This window comes from Herpailurus yagouaroundi, unplaced genomic scaffold (genome assembly GCF_014898765.1).
Source record: "Herpailurus yagouaroundi ecotype Mexico unplaced genomic scaffold, PumYag 159, whole genome shotgun sequence".
Lineage (NCBI taxonomy): Eukaryota > Metazoa > Chordata > Mammalia > Carnivora > Felidae > Herpailurus > Herpailurus yagouaroundi.
The window spans coordinates 63,386,104-63,405,583 of NW_024412400.1; the positions used below are offsets into that span (position 1 = coordinate 63,386,104).

At 39.8% G+C, this 19,480-nt stretch overlaps 1 pseudogene; it reads left to right on the forward strand.

Annotated features, from left to right (window-relative positions):
- The first annotated feature begins 4,387 nt into the window (after positions 1–4,387).
- Positions 4,388–5,811, forward strand: LOC121033360 (60S ribosomal protein L6-like; annotated as a pseudogene).
- The last annotated feature ends 13,669 nt before the right edge of the window (positions 5,812–19,480 follow it).

Below are 19,480 nucleotides of genomic sequence, written 5' to 3' on the forward strand. Positions count from 1 at the left end.
CCCCCCCCCCCCCCCCCCCCCCCCCCCCCCCCCCCCCCCCGGAATAAGGCAGTTACAAAGTCAAACCCTATGTGCCAAAGAGACAAAAACATAAATGCTGTGGGACTTTGAGAGAGAGAGCAGGAAGGTGAGCTTGGGGAGGCAAAAAGAGAAGACCAATGAGATAGCATTTATCCAGCCAGCAAGAATTTTACAGCTGCCATCACTCATTCCCTGTCTTTTTTTTTTTTTTTTTTACCATCAACAGATGCTTTCCCAAATGGAGAATATTGGCCTCCAAGACTTTACAAATCCAAGTGAGAAATAACCCCTACTGTCTGGGTAGGAAAAAAGGAACAAAATACTTTGGGCCTCTTTGTGATAGAGGCTTCCAGCACCAAGACTTAACATTTGGACAATATCAAGTAAGTATTCCATTTCTCTCTAAGTATCTTGCACTTATTATGCTAAAGTCAACCCTACCTAAAATAAAATCCACAAGGATGCTCATTTTGTTTACTCTACCCTCACCTGCCATGTTACAAAGAGGAAGCAACCCAAGACATTATTCTAGGCTGCTGAAAACAATTCCATTTCCTTCCTGTTGGATGCTTTTTTTTTCTTAATACAACATGCAATTATGGGAGTTTTTTCCCCAAAAAGATTTGTGCTCTAAAACTTCATACCTCCCAGAGGAACATTAAGAACCCCCTGCAGATGAAGGCAACCAAGAAGTGTGCATTTAGAGAAGGTGGTTTGCTTTAATTGTTGTATGTGATCAACTTCCTGTTGCCTTTTAATGTTCTGCTGCTAGAACAGTCTAACTGGATAATTTAGAAATGTATATACAGGCACAAGAAATATTTTAAAAGAAACCTTTATTATTATTATTATTATTTTTTTTTTTTTTTTTGAGAAAGAAAGCACACAAGTGAGAGAGGTGCAGAGAAAGGAGAGAGAGAGAATCCCAAGCAGCCTCTGCATTATCAGCACAGGGCTCAATGCAGGGCTAGAACTCACCACACGCATGAGATCATGGTCTGAGCCGAAATTGACAGTCAGAGGCTTAGCTGACTGAGCCACATAGGCACCCCTAAAACAAACTTTTACAATAAAAAGTGTAACATACCTAGAGAAAGCCATACACATCGTAAGTGCATGGTTCAGTGAAGCATCACAAAGGGAACATAACCATGTGACATCAGTCAGACCAAGTAGTAGAACACCAGCACCTAGAAGCACCCACAACTCCTAATGCCTACCAAGAACCTGACTTCTCCCTTCCCCAGCACGCTCACTTGTGACACCATGTGGTTAGTTTTGCCTTTTTTTTTTTTTTAATGTTTTATTTTTAAGAGAGCGCAAGCAGGAGGGGGGCAGAGAAGGGGGGGGGGACAGAGGATCTGAAGCAGGCTCTACACTGACAGCAGCACAAAACATGAGATCATCACCTGAGCTGAAGTTGGACACTCAACCTACTGAGCCACCCAGGCACCCCTAGTTTCGCCTCCTTTTAACTTCGTGTATATAAAGTTATCATACGTAGTTTTCTGTGTTGAACTTTTCAACATTGTGAGATCCATATTGTATATAGCAGCAGTACCTTCATTTTCTCTGCACACATGAATAATCACATCCTGGATGGGAGGAGAACTACAGAGTGTGAGGTTTCTCTCAGACTGGGACTCCCAAGTGCAACTCCATTTCCTCACCTCCCAGTTTAACTTTGGATGAACAGAGCTGCCATTATCCACTGAGAGTGGATTCCTGGCTACAATACTAAATTCCTGAGAACTTCCCAACCATTGTAACTCAATCCCTATTAAGAATTTTTCTGTTCCTTCCACTGTGAATTCAACTAGTATTTGCTGAGCATCTGCTATGTACAAATCCTTGTGCTAGATGAGTACAGCACGACAACAATCCCAGCCATGAACCTCACACTGAAAAGAAGGAGTAATAAGACAAGTACACAATGACTATCTTTCAAGGGCATAATCTGATTAGAAATGATAAAAGACATACAAGGTGCTTTGGGAATTTTAATGTCAGAGGAAATCACACTCATTCAAGGGATCTGAAGAAGCCTTTAGGATGGTGTCTGAGCTTTTGAGGACTAATAGGATCAGTAGAATGATCTGTGTATTTAGGTTTTTTGTTTGTTTTTATTTTAGGGAGAGAGAGTGCAAGATTGGGGGAGAAGGGCAGAGAGAGAGAGAGAAAGAGAGAGAGAGAATTTTAAGCAGGCTCCATGCTCAGTGTGGAGCCCGACACTGGTGGGGGTGGGGGGTGGCACTTGATCCTACAACCCTGGGATCATGACCTGAGCTGAAATCAAGAGTTGGATGCTGAACCAACTGAGCCATCCAGGCTATAATAATCTGTGTAAATATTCCAGGCCAAGGCTATATCCTGAGTAAAAACAAACCAAGTAAGCAAATAAAAAAAGACAGGGACGCTGTGGTGGCTGAGCCAGTTAAGCATCTGACTTTGGCTCAGGCTCATGATTTCCAACCCCACATCAGGCTCTGTGCTTACAGCTCAGAGCCTGGAGCCTGCTTGGGATTTTGTGTCTCCCTTTCTCTCTGCCCCTCCCCTGCTCGTGCTCTTTGTCTTTCAAAAATAAATAAACATTGGGGCGCCTGGGTGGCGCAGTCGGTTAAGCGTCCGACTTCAGCCAGGTCACGATCTCGCGGTCTGTGAGTTCGAGCCCCGCGTCGGGCTCTGGGCTGATGGCTCAGAGCCTGGAGCCTGTTTCCGATTCTGTGTCTCCCTCTCTCTCTGCCCCTCGCCCGTTCATGCTCTGTCTCTCTGTCCCAAAAATAAATAAACGTTGAAAAAAAAAATTTTTTTTAATAAATAAATAAATAAACATTAAAAAAAATTTTTTAAAGAATCTTAAAAAAAAAAAACCAAAGACATACTATGGGGCATTTATAGAAAATATTAAGTGTCCTGATTGCCTTAATTATAAGGAATATTGGGAAGTGAGTCTAGAAAACAAGATGGGAATCATACTACAGGAAAATAATTTTAATTAAGCGATCTCTACACCCAACATAGGGCTTGAACTTATAACCCCCGAGATCAAGAGTCTCATGCTTGACTAACTAAGCCAGCCAGGCACCCCTGCAGGAAAACTTAAATGTCAAGGTAAAGAAGAAATTTATTCCAGTGGCTTCTTCCACTGGTTTCTACCCTTCAGCCTACAAATGTGCTCAGACCTCCGCCTTTTCCAACAACCAATTTCTTTACACTTTACTTCTCTCTCAAATATCTTTATCCCTCCTTTCACTCCTTGTCCTTTTTAAGAATTCTTATTCTCCACTTCAGTTTAACCCATTGCAAGCTGGTTTCTGTACCCAACATTCTTCTGAAATCATTGCTGCTGAGATCTCTGTATCTCTCAGAGCTCTTGGTGACAATGAATTAAACCAACTCTGGCTAGAGGACACGGAAATGGGATTTTTGGGGAAGGATGTGAATGGCTCCCAAGATTGAAGGAAGACTGGAAAAGTATGCTTAGAAAATAGGAAGGAACCGGGAAATATCTGGCAGCCTAGAAACCCAACCACCAGAACAGGCTACTCAGGTCTTCAATGCCATTGAATCCTGCCACCACACTTCTGCTTGAATGATCTGACTGCTCTCTTTGTGTCACTCTTTCAAGAGTCAAGGTTCTTGGTGGGAGCATCCTTCTGGCTGAGCTTGGGTCATGGGTCTGGCCCCTCACCCAGGTTGGGAAAATGAATTAAGAACAGACAAACAGAAGGAAACTAGAGAGATGGTATATTTAAGGCCAACACTGAATATAAATGGTTTAAATAAAACTAAAAGGCAGAGGAGATCAGCTTAGATAAAAATTAATGCTTAGATAACTTAAAAGGAAAAAGAACACAAACGCAAATCAAAAGAAAGCTTCAGTAGATTTATTAATATCAAATAAAGTGGACAATAATAAACAGGGTCATTACATGATGATAAAGGAATTATTCATCAAGAAAATATAACAATCCTAAATATGTATGCACCTAAGAACAAAGCTTCAAAATACATGAAGCAAAAATTGTTAGAATTGATAGGACAAATAGACTATCCTACAGATAGAGTTAAAGACTTCAACACTATTGTCTCAGGACAAGTAGACAGAAAAATCAGAAAGCATATAGAAGAGAATTATACTATTAGCCTCTTTGACTTAATTTCCACTTATAGAACACTCTGCCCAATCAGAATACAAATTCAAGTGCCAATGTAACATTCACCAAGTTAGATCATATTCTAGGCCATAAACATTTTTTTAAAAGAATTGAAATCATACTAACCTTTCTGTCTACAACAGAATTAAAATAGAAATCTAAAATCTAAAATAGAAATCTAAAATAAAATCTAAAATGGAAAAGATTTGGTAAATCCAAATGTTTGGAAATTAAGCAGCATACTTCTAAATAACCCATGAGTCTAAAAGGAGGTCAAATGGATGATTAGAAAATATTTTGAAAAAAATTTAAATAAAGACAAAACATATCAGAATTTTGGGCATATAACCAAAGCAGTGCTTAGAGAGAAATTTATAGCACTTAAATGTTTACATTAGAAAAATAGAAAGGTTTTTCTCTTTCCCATTTTGCAAGATGACAGGTGAAAAAGCTGAGAAGCCAGACACTAAGGAGAAGAAATCTGAAGACAAGAAGGCTGATGCTAGTGACAAGGTTAAGAAGGGTAATCTCAAGCCTAAAACGCAAAGAAGGAGAAGCCCCACTGTGACTAAAACCCTGTCAGACAGGGGAACTAGCAGGTATTTGAATGGCTGTGTATTCCAGAAAGGCTATATAAGAGGAAGTATTCAGCAACCAAATCCAAGGTTGAAAAGAAAAAGAAGTTTCTTACTACTGTCACAAAACCAGTTGGTGGTGACAAGTGGTATCCAAGTGGTTAAACTTTGCAAAATGCCTAGGGATTATCCTATTGAAGATGCACCTCAAAAGCTGTTGAACCATGGTAAAAAAAAAACAAAAAAACCTTTCAGTCAGCATGTGAGAAAACTCCGAGCTAGCCTCATTCCTGGGGCCATTTTGATCATCTTCACTGGGCGCCAGAGAGGCAAGAGGGTAGTTTTCCTGAAGCAACTGAGCAGGGGCTTGCTGCTTGTTTTTGTTTATTTTATGTTTATTTATTTTTGAGAGAGAGAGAGAGACTGCAAGCAGGGGAGGGGCAGAGAGAGAGGAAAACACAGAATCTGAAGCAGGCTCCAGGCTCTGAGCTGTTAGCACAGAGCCTGACGTGGGGCTTGAACTCATGAACTGTGAGATCATGATGTGAGCCAAAGTAGGACGCTTAACCGACAGAGCCACCCAAGCTGCCCAGTGGCTTGCTACTTGTGACTGGACCTCTGGCCCTCAATCGAGTTCCTCTGTGTAGAACACACCAGAAATATGTCATTGCCACCTCCACCAAAATTGATATCAGCAGTGTGAAAATCCCAAAACATCTCACTGATACTTTCTTCACAAAGAAGAAGCTGCGTAAAGCCATTCATCAGGAAGGTGAGGTCTTTGACAAAGAGAAAGACAAATAGGAGATTACAGAGCAGTGCAAGCTTGATTAGAAAGCTGTGGACTTGCAAATTCTGCCAAAAATCAAACCGTTCCTCACTTCAGGGCTACCTCTGCTCTGTGTTTTCTCTCACAAATGGAGTTTATCCTCACAAATTGGTATTCTAAATCACTTACAAGGAATCTAATTAAATAATTGATCCATAAAAAAAGAGAGAAAGAGATAATTATCAAATCAAGGGTCTAAGCTTCTACCTTAAAAAACTAGAAAAAAAAATTAAGCCCAAAGCAAGTAGAAGGGAATTATAAAGCAAAAAAAGGAATATCAATGAAAACAGTAGAATGAAATCAAGGAAACAAAAGCTGGTTATTTAAGAGTGTTTAAAATGGGTACACTTCTAGCAAAACTCATCAAGAAAAAAAGAAAGAAGACAGAAATGACAAATATCAGATGCCTACAGACATTAAAGAGATCGTAAAGGAATATTGTGAACAATTTTATGACAGTAGATTTGATAAATTAGATAAAATAAAATTCCTTGAAAAATACAAATGATCAAAGCCCACTCAAAAGGAAGTAGATAACCTGAATATTCTTATATCCTATTTTAAAAATTAAATTTGTGGGGTGCTTGAGTGGCTCATTGGGTTAAGCTTCAGGCTCTTGATCTCTGCTCAAGTCATGATCTCACAGTTCATGAGATCAGGCCCCATATCAAGTTGTGCGCTGTTAGCTTGGGATTCTCTCACCCTCTCTCTTTCTGTCCTTCCCCTGCTCTCTCTCTCTCTCTCTCTCTCTCTCTCTGTCTCAAAATAAATAAATAAACTTTAAAAATAAATAAATAAATGCATACATACATGCACATACTAAATTTGTATTTAAGAACCTTCCCATAAAGAAATTTCCAGGTTCAGATGGTTTCACTCATAAATTTAAAAATGTTACACACTTTATGATTCCATTTATATAATATTCTCAAAATGCAAAACTATAGAAATGGAGAATGGACTAGTGGTTACCGATAGACAGGGATAGTGGTTGAATATAAAAGGGTAGCACAAGGGAGACCTTTTGTGGTGATAAAACAATCATATCTTGATTGTGGTGGTATTACATGAATTTACATGTATGATAAAATTGCACAGAACTATACACACAATTACAAATGTATATTAAAAATGATGCAACCCAAATAAGCTATATAGTCTAGTTAACAGACGTGTACCTACGTTATTTTTCTTGATTTGCTCCTACACTACAGCTGTACCATTGCGAGAAACTGAGAGAAGAGTACAAGGGACTCTGTGTATGCTTTTGCAACTTCCTGTAAGACTATAATTATTTTTAAATAAATTATAAAAAATGAGCCAAGCATTAGTGAGCTGTGGGACAACTTTAAGTAGCTGAATATGTGAGTAATTGGAATCCCTGAAATATGTGAGAAGGCAACTGAAAGAACACCAGAAGAAATAATGACCAAATTTCTTCAAATTTGATGAAAACTTTAAACCTACAGGTCAAAAAAATCCCAACAAACCCCAAGCACAAGACCCATGAGGGAAAACAAACAAACTATACTAGGGTACAGCATAATCAAAGTGCTCAAAACCAGGGATAAAGGGAGAATCTTAAGTGCAGAAATGGAAAAAACACATTATATACAGAAAAACAAAATAGAGGTGACAGTGGATTTCTCATCAGAAGCAACACAGGTGAAGGCAACAAAAGCAAAAACGGGCACATGGGTGGCTCAGTTGGTTAAGCGTCCTACTTCGGCTCAAGTCATGATCTCACTGCTTGTGAGTTTGAGCCCCACATCAGGCTGTCTGCTGTCAGTGCAGAGCCTGCTTCAAATCCTCTGTCACCCTCTCTCTCTGCCCCTCCTCCCCTTGTGCTTGCTCTCTTTCTCAAAAATAAATAAATGTTAAAAAAATAAAAATAAAAAATAAGAGGGACTATGTCAAACTAAAAAGCTGCTGCACAGCAAGAGAAATTATCAACAAGATGAAAAGGCAACATCTTCAATGGGAGAAAATATTTGCAAAGTATATGTCTGATAAAGGGTTAATATCCAAAACCTGTAAAAAGCTCATACAACTCAATAGCAAAAAAACAATCTTATTAAAAAATGGGCAGAGGATCTGAACAGACATTTTTCCAGAAAAGACAAATGGATGGCCAGAAGGTACATGAAAATATGCTCAATATCACCTATCATCACATAAATGCAAATCAAAACTGCAATAAGATATCAGTCCTTACCTGTCAGAAGGTCAAAACAACAAGTAATAACAAGTGTTGGCTAGGATGTGCAGAAATGTGAACCTTGTTCACTGTTGGTGGGAATATAAATTGGTACTACCACTATGGAAAACAGTATGGCATTTCCTCAAGAAATTAAAAATACAACTACCATATGATCCAGCAATCCCACTTCTGGGTATTTACCTGAAGGAAATAAACATACTCACTTGAAAAGCTATCTGCACCCCCACTTTCACTGCAGAATTATTTACAATAGCCATGACGTGGAAGCAATCTAAGTGTCCATCAATGGGTAGATGTATAAAGAAGATATGGTATATAGAAATACAATGGAAATTTATTCAGCCATAAAAAAAATAAGGAAACCCTGCTGTTTGTGAAAACATGGGTGAACTTTGAGGGCATTATGATAAATGAAATAAGTCAGACAGAGAAAGACAAATACTATATGATGTCACATGTAGAATCTAAAAAAAATGAAATAAAAACCTGAACTCAGACACAGAGAATAGATTTGGTGGTTTTCAGGAGACAGATGGTGGAGTGTGGTTGAAATAGGTGAAGGTGGTCAAAAGGTACAAACTTCCAGTTATTAAACAAATAAGCATAGGGATGTAATGTACAGTATGATGACTATAGTTAATAAACCTATATTGTATATATTGTAAAGTTGCTAAGCGGGTAGGTCTTAAAAGTTATCACAAGGAAAAGTTACTATGCATGGTGATGGATGTTAGCTAGACATATTGTGGTGATTCTTTCACAATACATACAAATATTGAATCATTATACTCCACACCTCAAACTGTTTTAATGTTATATGTTAATTATAATTACATCCCAATTAAAAAAAAAAGAAATAGCTTAAGTGAAAAGACAGTGGAGCAACACCATTAAAATACTGAAATAAAACATTGCCAATCTAGAATTCTACCACTCCAGTGAGAATATCTTTCAAAAGCCAAAACAAAATGAAGACTTTTTTCAAACATGCAAGTTGAAAGAATTTACTACCAACAGACCTACGTTGCAAGAAATGGTAAAAGGAAGTTATTCACACTGGAGGAAAATGGCGCCCAATGGAAGTACGGATCCACGCAAAGAGTGAAGAGTACCAAAACTAGCAACAGTTGTCAACACACGGTCTGGGGACTGCTGCTTGTCCCTTCCAGGAGGTCTGCAGGTTCTAATTATTTTCATAATAATGCTAATATGTTCCTGCCTTCCCATACTCATTTTCTCAAAGTGTACCATGGAGTTTTCTGGTGTGATATGGCAAGAGGAGAAATGCACAGGCAGATATGAGAATCTAACTTTCTTCTATTAAGCCAGACATTCAAGAGATTTGTTAAAAATAGTACTGCTCTTCCCACAAATGTTTTTTTGAAAAACATATTTATGGAATTTAAATTAACATGTAATCTCTTTCACTGTTGTTTTAAAATCAATGAATAAATTTTTTTTTCAATTTCAGCTTTTAAATTTTTCAATGCAGTGAATAATCTACAGAAACAGAAGCTTTTTTAGCATCCTCAATCATTTTTAAGATTATTTAAGGAATCCCGAGACCAAAAAAATGTGAGAGCTGCTGTTCCAGATCAGCTTAGCATTTAAAGGCCCTTGACAAAGATGATGAAAAAAAGGGTTTGGTGACACATAGGGCCATGTGGTGAGAAAAAGGATGAAGGAAAGGCTTTAGAAATGAGAGGCAGATAGAACAGAACACAGAAAACCCAAGCTGGATGTTTGTACCAAGTAAAGGAAGGGCAAAAGCTTTGAGGAGATTGTCTCTGGGGTGTAAATCATTTACCTGCTCACCGTGGACCAGTTGTGCCTGGCAAATATAATTGCCTGGCAGCTTCAGAAATTAGTTGTTGGAGACACAAATATGATTGCAGATTGTGGCTGCATTTAATAATACTACCATTTGTATTGTATTGGGGAGCACCTTGCTGGCTCAGTCAGTAGAGCACACAACTCTTGATCTCAGGGTTGTAAGTTCAAGCCCCACGTTAGGTATAGAGCCTACTTAAAGATAGATAGATAGATAGATAGATAGATAGATAGATAGATAAAGGGAGTGAGCCACTTGGACTTTGCCTCTAAATTCATTTTGTTCTCATAGCAATAAATGAGGGTTCCAATTTACCACATCCTCCCTCACACTTGTTACTGTCCATCTTTTTTATGACAGCCTTCCTGGCCATGGTCAATTTCCATTGTTTACAGCTAAAATAACTGTGGATCATCTCAAAACAAGTCAAGTCATAAGCAGTTCATGGAAAACCCTCGTTATGTAATGCTTCAGCTTCCAAGTTGAGGGACTACTCTGACTTGTATGAGCACAGAGCAGTAAGGAGTCAATACTGTATAACCCTGGGAGGCAAGTATCATTTGTCCATGAGGCTGTGAGGAATTTTCCATATTTTTGAAATGGAGAGTTCCTGAAAATATCTACCCCGAATTTCCAAGTCATAACATTTGCAAACCTGTCTCTGAATCCTGGACTCCGCATATAAATCTGGCCATAAGTTCCAGAGAATTAATACATCCCGGAAGCAGCCTTCAACCAATGACTGTTGGGGACTGGTTGATAAGTATTCCAGTTCCCTCATCCCGCAGGCAGGATAGTTTTGTTAAAGATCCACTCTCTCTCTAATTGAGGAAAAATTTACATACCATAAAACTCACACTTTAAAGTGTGCAATTTAGTGGTTTTTATATATTCACACAACTGTACAACCATCACTATTCAATGTTCTAGTTCCAGAACATTTTCATCACACTGAAAAGACACCCTTATACCCCTTAATAGTCACTCCCCACTCCACCATCCCTCCAGGCCCTGGCAATCACTAAAACACTTTTTGTCTCTATTGATTTGTCTTTCTAGGAATTTCATGTAAGTGGAATCATATCATATGTGGCTTTTTGTGACTGGCTTCTTTCACTTAACACGTTTTCAAGGTCTATTCATGTTGTAGTATGTATCAGTATTTCATTCTTTGTTATTGCTGAATAATATTCCATTTTATGGGTATACCACATTTTGTTTATCCATTCATCAAGTGATTCATTTGCACTGTCTCCACTTTGAGCTATTATGAATAATGCTGCTATGAGCATTCATTGTACAAGTCTTTGTGTGGACGGACATATATTTTCAATTCTCTTGGCTACATACCTTGGAGTGGAATTGCTGGGTCATATCATAACTCCATGTTTAACTTTTTGAGGAACTGGAAAACTGTTTGCTGAAGCAGCTGCACCAAAATCTCACCAGTAAGAATAAGGGTTCCCACTTCTCTGTATCCTCATTAACACTTGTTATTATCCATCTTTTTAATTATTAACCATTATTCCCTAATTATTTGTGATGCTGCTATAGACTGGATGTTTGTGTTCCCCAAAATTCATATGTTGAAGCCCTATATGATGGTATTTGAAGGTAGGATGTTGGGAGGTAATTAGGTCATGAGGATGGAGTTTCATGATGGGATTAGTGTCCTCATGAGAAGAGGCAGAGAGCTAGCCTTCTCTCCTCCACAGGAGGATACAATGAGAAGACATCTGCAAGCCAGGAAGAGGGCCTTCTCCAAGAACTTGATCATGTTGGCACCCATGTTGGACTTCCAGCCTCTAGAACTGTGAAAAATAAATGTTGCACAAGCCACCCAGTCTATGGTATTGTGTTTTAGCAGCTCAAACAAAGACAATGTTAAACATCTTTTCTCATACTCACTGGTCATTTGCATATCTTCTTTGGAGAGATATCTATCCTTGTCCATTTTTAAATTGGGTTGCCTTTTTATTGCTGAGTCTGGCAGGACAATTTTGAGGTGCACATTCCGCATTGCCTGCAAAGTTGTCCATTTGAGATTAAGACCCATTAGAGCACAATGGTAACTTGCCTGATAGCACATCATTTATTGGTGCCTTTTCTTCTGTATTAGTTTGCTGGGACTGTCAGAACAAAGTTTTACTGAACTGGGGAGGTTCGACAACAGAAATTTATTGTCTCACAGTTCTGGAGGCTGGAAATCCAGATCAAGGTGCTGGGCATCTTAGTTTCATCCAAACAGAGAAAAAATCTGTTACATTCTTTTAAACTAGTTTCTAATTGTTTGCAATCTTTGATGTTTCTTGGGTTACAGAAGTATCGCTCTGATCTCTGCCTTCATATTCATGTGGTTTTCTACTTCTCTGTGTGTTTGTGTTCAAATTTCCCCTTTTAATATTGGATTAGGGCCTGTCCCATAATCCAGGGGTCTGTATGACCTCATCCTAACTGAACTAATTATATATGTAATATCCTATTCCCAAATAAAGTCACATTTTGAGGTGCTGGGGGTTAGGAATTCAACATAAATTTTGAGGGAAAACAGTTCAGCCCATAACACCTCATTATTTCACTTTCTTATTCCCCAGTTGATGTTTGCTGAGATCACTGCCCAATAAACTACATGCACTCAAATCCTTGTCTCAGGGCCTACTTTCGGGAGAGCCCAAGTCAAAGCCAACCTCGCTAAGCTTCAAGGCAAACATCACTCCCAAGTCCTGTGATCACCCTCTTCCAACAGGACTGAAAGTCCCAGTGACACTCATCCTTTCTGAAAGCTCCAAGGGTTTGGTCTGGAAATCTGAACACAATGGCTACTTAGAACTTAATATAACTTGGCAATTCTAGGGGTGGGAGTCTTTGTCAATCAAACTTTTGTGGCTTATTTGGTGACATTTTAAACTTATAAAAGGGTTTCAGAGGTACCTGGGTGGCTCTGTCAATTGAGCATCTGAGTCTTGATTTCAGCTCAGGTCATGATCTCAAAGTTAGTGAGTTCGAGCCCCGCGTTGGGCTCTGTCCTGACAACGTGGAGCTTGCTTGGGATTCTCTCTCTCCTTCTCTCTCTGCCTCTTCTCCTCTCTCTCTCTCTCTCTCTCTCTCTCTCAAAATAAATAAACTTAAAAAGAAAGAGTTCAAATGAGGTAGGTAGATTAGAAGGAAAGTCTTTTGCCAAAATCATGAAGATTGAGTTAAGATGTTGTCTAAAACTCTAGACAAAAATTGGGTACATCAGTATTCGCTTCCCCCAAAGCCCCCCCGGCTTCTAAAGAGCTGGAGTCTTAGATTTCCCTAAACACACCAAGCTCTCGTATATCTTTCTGCCTTTGCCTGGGCTATTTTCTCCATCCCACTAACAATTCACAAGCTCTCACACGTTAAGTTCCAGCTCAAATGTCACTCCTTATTTTAAGTCATTTCCAACTTAGTTTAATCAGAGTGAATTCCAGGACCTGTGTGGCAGCTATCAGTCCAGATAGCCTGGTGGCCTGGAGCTCCTGGCAGTCATCTTGCCACCATATGGAGTCTGAGAATGAAGCCAATATGGAGAAGAGTGGAAAAGAGAGATGGAGACAAGCCAAGAACCAGGACATCATTTAATTCCTGGATCAAACTATGCCAAACCCTGCCAATCCCTTGACATTTCCATGTCATGTGCCAAAGTATTTCACCCTCTTGCTTAACTCAATGTGAGTTGGTTATTGCTTTTTATAAATGAATCAGAGATCTAAGGCTGATTCATCCATGAGATATGACTTCCAAGACATGGGCAAGGTGGCTGTGGACCATTTTGTCACAGCAGGGGTCCTAGAATGACACAGCACCTAACTCCTATGTCGCGTATCTTCTGGGTAGAACATTTTGTTAGTCAAGTCATATAATTTGGAAGTTCCTTTTATGTTATAATCTAAAAAACAATATTCCCTAATGTTTTAACCGAACAATTGAGGAAATCTTTGTATTTTCACTATATCTTGCACTTAGTGGATATTCAATTAAAATACCTAGTTATAAGTTTTCTATTCCTTAGAATCTTGAATTTTAGAACTACAGGGGATTTTAAAGGTCCCGAGTGTGCCCCTCTAGTTTTATAGATGAGGAAACATTTGCGTAGACAGGTTAAATGGCTTTACAAAGATCCTGCTGCTAGCTAAAGACCAGCAGGGAAGACTAAAGGGAAGCCAGAGGGATAGAACCTGGGTGTCTCAAGTCTCATGCCAATTCTTTTGCATTATATGTCTATCCCAAAGCATCTAGCACAGTACTGAGCACATGGCAAGTGCCTGATTAATGAAGAAATAATGGATGACCCATAGGGCCTGAGAGCATCAGCTCTGAGACTTCTCCAAGAGGACAGGATAAATGCTTGAAGAGCCTCCTGGCTGCAGGATTCCTAGTTTAGTTGGCCTGCATTAGCCCACTGAGTGCTGTTTTGGATAGCAGCTCAAATCTCAAGTAAACAGGTTTCTTGCAAGTCAAAATGATTCCTCCAGGGTTGCTGCCAGCAAATGCTGGAGGCAGCTGGGATTGAAAAATTGCTGCCTGAAGCCACACTCTTTATTGCTGCTTTGCAGAACCAGGTGATTCAAAAAGCAGGTCTGCGGCGCTAAAATAGTAACTTTCTTGTCTTTTAGGGGGAAAAAAACCACATAATCACCTTTGAGAACACATAATCCACCCCTGAGGTCCAGGTGGAAAACAAGCTGGCCTATGACATGCTCCGTTGTTGAAGGATTTGGTGTCTTGAAGTCACCTTCTTCCCCAAGTGATGGGAGATCACAGACAGGCCTCCCGATTAAAAAAAACCCTAGCTCTCAAAACTACACCAACCACCTCAATGACCAAAAGCTCGGAGCCACACTAGACTTCTGACATGACAATTTAGCCTGAGTACAAAAGGCTTCATGCTTGGTTTTGAACCCCCTTACCCCTCTTCCTCATTCCAGGGCTAAAATCATAATAAGAGTGCAGATGGAGAGGAACAAAGCGGTCTGCTGCAGACTCGATCACTAAAATTACATGGAGCCCAGCCCCCAAACCCCTCCTTGTTCAGTGGGTCCCTACGTAGCTCACAAATGCTTCTAGTGGTCACAGTGGTCCTTTTGTGACCCTAGCCTGCCCCCTGTCCCCCTCACCCATGCTCAGCATCCACCCATGCTCAATATCCATCCCTTCCTTGCTATTCTGCCATAACCCCTTTACCATAGCGTCTGCCCCTGTCATCACTCTCCTGATGCCGTTCCTCTTATCCTAGCCACCCTTCAGCTGGGCTCCGGCAGTCACAGCTCTACCCCCTTGGCGCCTTCCAGTCTCTGGTTCCATCAGTTGTCACTGATAGACTCTGTTTCATGAAGCATTTCCCTCTCTGTGCAGGAATGTGATGCCAGGCACCTGATTGGTTGGACTGGAAGGTGAGGTGAGTTCACTGCCAGGACCAGCTGTCTGGGAAGCATGCAAGCCGTTGGCATATGTCCCCACCAACCAGTCTAGAGAAATGCTTGACAAAATACTCAGCTCCTAAAGAGTCCTTATCTCTTAGATACACATACTGAAATATTTATGGATGAAATGATACAAAGTCTGGGATTCACTTCTGAACAAAACATGTGGGAAGAAGTGGGTGGGGATAGATGAAGCAAGACTGAGTTAAGAAGTACTGAAGCTGGGTGATACTATCTGATTTTTTTTGCATGTTTAAAATCGTCCATAAAAAAAAAAAGTTAAGGGGGAAAAAGGCCTCACATTTCACTTTACATCATTGAAATGATATATTAACGTTTGGATATATTTTACTGTCTAAATAATTGCCTAGATGTAAAAAAATAAATACACCCAGGCATATAAATATTTGACAAAACCATCATTTTCTGTAGTCGCTGGGGTCACAGCAGAGAAGAGAAAGTACTGGATATCTTGACTGATGCTCCTCTTGAGACAATAATGGTCTATCCTCCAGAGAAGAAACACAAAAAACTCTAGAACTTTATTCCAATAATTTGATTCAAAGAACTGAGGGTATCATTTGCGAAAAGACAGTTTAACTTGATTAAGCAATAATTGTGACTCTTTAGGATGGAGGTGATGAACTGGCTTGACCTGTCTCAGAATTTTCATTCATTTAATTTTCAGGCAGCATATTAGCATTCAAATCTCTTTGGATCGTGAAACGGTGGTTTTTAGCCTCAGTGCAAATCTAAGAAAAACAACTTGAGAAATGGATAGAATTTTCTTTGGAACGCCTTCACCTGCCTTTTCAGAAACTCCCGTGAGGTAGTATGATGTAGTGCAAAGACCACAGGCTTTTGAGTCAAAAAGTTGACTTGACTTCCATTTTGGACACCTGCTGTGTGACTTTGGGTAAGTTACATAACCTCTCTGAACCTCAATTTCTTCATCTGTAAAAGAGGCCTAACATTATCTACTTTACAGGGAAGCTGTGAGAATTATGGATAAATGGATGTAAAATGTCAGTTCCGTCACAGACATTCAGTTAATGGTACCGTATTGTTTTTATAACTGCCTCTTTCTCTTTAGCCCACTCCATATCTCCCAATGTGATCCCTAGCACACGGGCAGAATTCAACAAATGTGTGCTGAATTACATTAAACCTGGAGATGGTAGAGTTCGTGGGACGAAGTAGTAAGACTATACCAGAATCCCCCCTTGACAGGTCTGTCACTCATCCTCAGGAGAGCTTCTCCACCTAACTGTCCAAGCCAGACAACAAGGACCCACTTGTAACGTCTCCCTCCTCCTCTTCCTCAGATCTGATCAATCGCCACATTCTCTCCCTGCAAGTTCACAATTATCCCTAGAATCCTTCCACTCCCTCCAATTCCTACCACTACCACTTTAGTTCACAACTGTCTTCTCTTTCACCTTTTCTACAGCAAAGTCGGTTCTCTTCACATCTGTTCTTGCTCCTCTTGCTCCACATCTTGTTCTCCTCCCTTTCTGTTCATTGTAGCTGGAGGGATTTTCTTTCTTTTTTTTCTTTTGAATTGTGGCAGAATTTAAATATTCACAAAAATGGAGAGTATCATGTACCTGTCATTCAGTTTCAACAATGATCGATGAGTGGCCAGTTTTGCTCCTTATATATTCCACCCATTTTGCTCAATGTTCTCAGATTATTTAACCCAAATCCAGAAGTCCTAGCTTTTTGCAGGGATCATTTCCCGCATTTAGAATAAAATTCTAATTTCTTTGCGATCTGATCCCTGTTGATTTCTCCAGCTGCAGATCTCAATTTGCTATTTCCCTTCCCCAGACGCAGTCAAACCTATCAGCCCGCACATCACCCCTCAGAGGCCCCTACGCTAGGGTGTGTGCCCCATGTCTCTCCTGTCAGTGCCCTGTGCTGCTTCTCTAATTATACATACGTCATTTGGTAAGAAGTCATGCACAGTTGTCTCTCCTGTTGGTCATAAACTCCATGGGCATAAGGACTGTGTCTATCCTGTTCCTTGATGAGGGACGCAGAACGTAATTCAATACCTTCAGTATAAGAGGCACTTAAGCATTTGTTGAATGAGTTTCCCAAGAAAGGTACACAAAAGCCACGTGCATTTCATGTTGTAAATTGCTTATAGACTGATGTCCTAACCTTCTAAAACCACAAGAACAATGCTTAGGCTTTTAATTTTCAGTGTATTTTATTATGTTCAATATGTTGTATATTCCATAGGACTATGAAAAAGATTATTAGCTGTATTATGCTAAACACTGAGGATTCAAAGATGACTAATACACGATCCTACCCTCAAAGAGCTGAGTCTCCTAGAAAACACAGTCATTTGATTATTTGAAAATTGGTAATTTCTCATGTTTTATATATATATGTCAGAATATTTAATTAGCCAGAGAATCTGTAAAGTGTCGAACCACTAAGAATAAACATAAATTGCTATAAAAATAATAGCTAATATTTATTGGGTCCTTCCTTTGGTCCAGGTATGGTAAAAAGCATATTTCATACATGATGTCATTTAATCCTTATTATACCTTTGAGATATGCTTTATTCCCAGTTTGCCAATTTTTTAAACTAGTAAGACATTAAAAGCTTGGATAACTCTACGTGACCCAGGATTTGAAACCAGGGAGTCCCAACTCCAGAGGGAGGACCCCAACACTCTTTGTTGGGGCCGGCAAGTAATCTTTGAGTACTGCTGCAAGAAAAGAATAAAATAAAGGACACTTCCCCATCCATCAGTGCTTTCTGTGTGGTGTCCTGGTTTCAGATTCATGTGTACACACTTTCGTAGGAAAACAGCATCTGTTGAAAAGCCTGTTACTGATAAGGTCGGGTTCCTGTGTGCCCAAGGCACTACCCATTGAATGTGAACTTTGTACCAAATCTTTCCTATCAAGAAATATAAACGAGAAACTCTCAAGTTGGAACGTCACCGCTGGCTGTGAACCTAGCCTGTCTTCTCAGCCAGACGGAAAGCTCTTCACATTTCCTTCATTGTACAGTGTATCTTGTCTTCTTATTTCCTACAGATAGGTTCTGACCAAGAGTAAATTTATTATATTTTAAAAGGGAGAAACTGTTAGGGTAAATTACACGTGTGGACTCTGAACCATGAAAAACAACTTTCTATTAATTATGCATGTTTGCGAATTTGTTTTTATATTTGTTAAATGGTTTATTTTATTTTATTTTTTTGAGGTAGAGAGAGCATGAACAGGGGAGGGGCAGAGAGAGAGGGGGACAGAGGATCCAAAGTGGGCTCCACACTGAAAACAGAGAACCTGATGTGGGGCCCGAGCTCACTAACCTAGAGATCATGACCCAAGCTGAAGTCGGATGCTCAACCAATTGAGCCCCCCAGGCGCTCCCGTTTTTAATTTTCCATTAAGAAAAATTTCCATCATATTCAAAAGTAGCTCAAATGGTATAATAAACCCCTTTGTACCCATCACCGGGCTTCAACAATGACCACTTCATAAGCAATCTGTCATTGATATTGCCACCGACTTCTACCCCTCTTATTTTTTTTGAAGCAAATGTTTGGGACTATTTTGAATGCTATGTTCGGTTGGTAAAATGTAGAATTATGGAATCAATAGAATAAATAAACATGAATTGGTCAGCAAGATACCTGGGGAAACAGGAACAAGAAAGAGGAATAGGTTGGGGCGCCTGGGTGGCTCAGTCGGTTCAACGTCCGACTTCGGCTCAGGTCACGATCTCGCAGTTCGTGAGCTTGAGCCCCGCGTCGGGCTCTGTACCGACAGCTCAGAGCCTGGAGCCTGCTTCGGATTCTGTGTCTCCCTCTCTCTCTGCCCCTTCCCCGCTCATGCTCTGTCTCTCTCTGTCTCTCAATAAAAAATAAATGTTAAGAAAATATATACATATATATATTTTTTTTTTTAAAAAAAAGAAAGAAAGAGGAATAGGTTGTGTGGTTTTGACACACAAAAGACAGGAGTGCTGGCCTGGATTGTTGGCAGCATTTGCACAGGCAGACGATAATGCACCATGTGGGGAAAGTTTTGGTTGTGGACAAGGGAATATGGTGGGTCTACCTGTGAGGTGGTGGTTTAGCACACCACCTCTTCCTCTTGTTCTGTCCCTCCGGCATGTTCCCACCAGTGTAATGAAGTCATTTGTTTGTGCATCCATATTGCCTCCCTCTCTGGCCTAAGCCATTGCTGCATGAAAGGAACCCCAAGATCCAATCAAAATATGATATGAGCCACAGGGGTAAGTTTACGTTTTCTAGTAGCCACATTGTGAAAAGTAAGAAGAGGAAACGTGTGAAATTAATTTTAGTTTCCTACTTCATTTAACTTTATATGAAATATTATCATTCTAATATGGCATCAATATAAA